The following is a 4,104-nucleotide window of genomic DNA, read 5'->3' as shown; positions in this document are numbered from 1 at the left end:
TGCGCCGTATGATGAGAGAGAGAGGGGGGGGGGGGGAACCCGGAATAAAAAGAAGGTTGAATTCTATTTTAGTGCAGACTTGCTTGAAGGACATCGTGGTGAACATGGATTAAAAGGAGAGTGCAGAAAGGGCCAGTGCTCACTCCGGGATATGCCAGGGCAGCTTCTCTCTCCCGTAGTTTACGCCCCTGCCTAGAGGGGTGTAACATGGTTCATTTCTCCCTCTTCGGGATGCTACTGAATTCCTCACTCCTGCTGGTTCAACTCAGCAAGGCCCATCCCAGTTTGTTTCTTCTCAGCAGAAACCGAACCCCGCAGCTTTTTATTTTTGCACCATTTTCTATTTCCTGCTGCATTTTCCTGCTGCAAGCATTTTAAAATGGTATTTATGCATCATTTGCATATAAATGGTGAATAAGTGGCATATCAATTGTGCATAATGCATCAACATTGATTTAAAAGCATATGAATGGCATAAAAATAGCTGTTAAAATGGTGTAAAAGAACTCAACTACTTGGGACCACCGACAGTCAAAAAGGGCTCAGAATGGCAACACACAAAAATAAATGAAAGAAGGGGCATCTGCCCTTTCCTGCAGACACTGCCATGAAGCTCAGCCCCAGAAAACTTGAATGCTACAAAGCGGAGGAGCAATCAATAGAACTAATTCTCAGCATGGCTTCATCGGCTGATACTTTAATCTGGAGACTGGAGCCATACACAGACAAGGAAGATCTTTCTACAAACTTGAAAAAGGCCCAGGTTTGCAGAAAAATCTTAAATATTTGAAAAAATGGGGGGGGGGTATTAAGTCCAAATAATAAACGTAGTGCCTGCAGCTTTAAAAACTAACAGCATCAGTGTCCATTGCTAGGCAACCACAATAGTATTGCCAGTCTTCAAGCCTTAGTTTCCTTCAGTAAAAGGTAGAGGGAGGGGGCAGGGCCCTTGCCATGGCTGTGTTGGCCTTGGTGGTGGATACCCTGCCCTTCACTCGGAGTCTGAGAGTGGTTTACAAACTCCTATCCCTTCCCCTCCCCACAACAGACACCCTGTGAGGTAGGTGGGGCTGAGAGCTCTTTCCAGAACAGTCCTTGAGATAACAGCTCTGACAGAACTATGGCTTGCCCAAGGTCATCCAGCAGCTGCAAGTGGAGGAATGGGGAATCAAACCCAGTTCTCCCAGCTTAGAGTCCACACACTTAACCACGACACCAAACTGGCTCATTGCGGCCAAGCCTGGCAGCAACCACTGAGAAACTTGTTATCACATGACTTGGATGACTCACCTAGGACTAGGTGCTCATAACTGTTCAAAAGAAGCTACCTCACAAAAGTGTTGGGTATTTGCATGTTGAAAACACTCAATGTGTGTGTATAGGGTTAAATGTCTGTTCTGTTGTTGCAGGAAATCACCTGTCTTTGTGTTAGCCAATGTTAGCTCAAGTCTGTTAGCCCGCGAAAAGCATCCATGTTCAGAGAGTTTGATTGGGAGCAAGGTATTAGTAACTTTGCATTTTATGGCCCCTCTTCCCCTCTTTGTTCGTCTTGGAGAAGAAGCATGTGAGAGGGTCCATCTTCCAGGTTCTTCTAGTCTAGAGAGGATGTAACTGATTTAGCTCTCTGTTATTTTCTCCCAAGTTTACCCTTCCCTATGGTAGAATTGTAGTAAACTTTTATATTTTTAAACACACATGGACTCTGGATCTGATTATTGAACTCTGGCATTGCTAAGCTGTTTTTTAACTCTGCTGACAGAACTATGGCTTGCCCAAGGTCATCCAGCAGCTGCAAGTGGAGGAATGGGGAATCAAACCCAGTTCTCCCAGCTTAGAGTCCACACACTTAACCACGACACCAAACTGGCTCATTGCGGCCAAGCCTGGCAGCAACCACTGAGAAACTTGTTATCACATGACTTGGATGACTCACCTAGGACTAGGTGCTCATAACTGTTCAAAAGAAGCTACCTCACAAAAGTCAGTGTGGTATAGTGGTTAAAGTTACAGACTAGAATCTGGGAGACCCAGGTTCAGATTTCTACTCTGTTGTGAAAGCTCACTGGGTGAACTTGGGCCAGTTAAACATTCCCAGCCTAGCTTATCACACAAAATTGTTGTAAGGATGAAGTGGATAAGAGGAGAATGATGTCAGCTGTTTTGGGTCCCCATTATGAAGAGAGTTGGGGTAAAAAATGAAGTAAATAAAAAATGGATATTGCTGAAACTGGGAGGCAGATAAAAGTGTGGGGGGGGATTAAGGAAGCAACAACAGGTGAGGAGATGAGGGTTGCCAGGAGGGGGGAAAGGGGATACAGCACCCAGCAACTGGGCCTGGCTTGGTAGCCAGCACTGCACAACTGAGCCATTAGTTTTCCCATGTAGTGTCTGCCAAAGAGAGGGAAGAAAGGAAAGCTAAAGACAGAGAAGGCAGATAAAGAAAGTTTGTGTGATGGATGGGAAGGAGAGAAGGAAGCAGGAAAGGGGGGATGCTATGGGGCTGTCAGGGAAAGGTAAAAGGAAATGGGGGGAGGCCGTATATCCCCTTATCCAGTTTTTGTCACAGGTTGCAATGCAGTTCCTGGGTTAACAACTACCCCATGCATCTCAGTCTTGCAGGAACATTGCCTGCAACCTGGTAGACAGACAAGGAGACACCTTCTCCACAGATGTGGCATATGTGGAAGCTCAGTGCATCCACTGCAGCTCCGTGTGTGCAAAGGTTATGCCATTGGCTTGGGGAAAGATGCTCAGCCCTGAGGCTGGACTTTGACTTTTGCTTATGCAAGTGTTGGGAAGGGAATGAAACCACCAGATTCTGTTAATGACTTAAAACTGATTTCTTAGCAGGTGATCACCCCCCACACACTAATCCTTCCTGCCACTTAGTGCCTGAAGAGCCTCATTTGAAACAAACCCTTTGAAAAGCTCATTAAAGGATTTTTGATGGGGACTGGCTGCTCAGGCACCAAAAGGCACCAAAAGGCAGGGAACTCTCTGGGGATTCTCTGAGTCTCCAGTGTCACTTCCACACAATGGCCCCAAATCAGTAATACGGAAAAGAACGCTCTGTGACATTTCCACAAGTCAAACATATGAAAATTGCTTTACAAACCCATTCAGTCTTGGAAGAGCCCCTCCAAAGCAGGCCTGTAGCTGTGGTGGGGCATCTGGGGGCTGGGCCCCCCTGCCATTGAGCCAGCAAGACATGGCACCCAAGGAGCACTCCCCCCTGTGCCGCCATGGCGGAAGACGTGGTGGCAGGAGCAGGGAAGGAGCCGGGTCTTCCTGCACGGCTGCGCTGAGGAGACGGCAGGCAGTGCGAGAGGACCTGGGGAGGAGGCGGCGCGCAGGCTGGAGTCTGGTTTGGAACTTGCTGGGGCTTGCTGGCCTGTTGGGATGGTCCTGGTGCCTTGCAAGTGGCTGGGGCTCCCGTCGGTCCAGGGCGGAGAGAGCAGGGGCAGCAGTCCAAGCGATGCCAGGGCGCCCCCTCTGGGTGGCCAGCTCCTGCCCAGCTGAGTCCTCCTCCTCAGGGGCTCTCCTCCTCTGTTCTTCTCAGGAGTCCTGCAGGGGTGTGGGTGTGGGTGTGGGGTGGGGGTCAGAAGTCTCCAGCCGGCCAGGCCCCAGAGCCTTCCCCCCTCCTGGCTTGGACCACTGCTGCAGTGCAGGCCCCGGCCGGGCAGTGCTCCTCGCTCGCCACTGCCAGTCCTCTCACCGGCGCCAGGGAAGATCCAGGGCTCGGGTTTGGTTCTCTCTCGCGGTTCCGACGGAGGCTGCCTCGGGGACGGCCAGGCGCGAGGGCCAGGGGAGAGGAAGCGGCGGCGGGGGGGAGGCTCGCGCCCCCCTCGCGACATGCCGGCCCCGCCCCTCCCCGCCCGCGGCCCTCCAGCCGGCGTGGCCGACACTCCCCGGGCGGGCGCTCCGGGCCGGCTCTCCTCCACTCGCCGCCTGACGACGGACGCTGCGGCGCCGCGAAGCCGCTTGTCTCCCGCACTCTGGCGCGCCGGCGGCAGGAGGAGGAGGAGGAGGGAGATCCCCGCCGCGCAGGGCTGCGCCCCCCACCCAGGGCCAGGCAAGCAGCCGAGGAGGGCGCCCGCCCCGCCC

The 4,104-nt window shown here is 52.2% G+C and overlaps 1 protein-coding gene across 1 annotated transcript in view; it reads left to right on the top strand.

Annotated features, from left to right (window-relative positions):
• ADRA2C (adrenoceptor alpha 2C) overlaps positions 1-4,104 on the top strand; it is a gene marked incomplete at both ends in the record, with an annotated part of 6,846 nt that overhangs the window by 1,301 nt on the left and 1,441 nt on the right. The gene's annotated exons all lie outside the window — the stretch shown is intronic.

Source organism: Gekko japonicus, unplaced genomic scaffold (assembly GCF_001447785.1).
Source record: "Gekko japonicus isolate JY-2015 unplaced genomic scaffold, Gekko_japonicus_V1.1 scaffold3289, whole genome shotgun sequence".
NCBI classification, from domain to species: Eukaryota; Metazoa; Chordata; class Lepidosauria; order Squamata; family Gekkonidae; genus Gekko; species Gekko japonicus.
The sequence above is the reverse complement of the archived record's forward strand: the minus strand, read 5'-3'. Positions and strand labels throughout refer to the sequence as shown.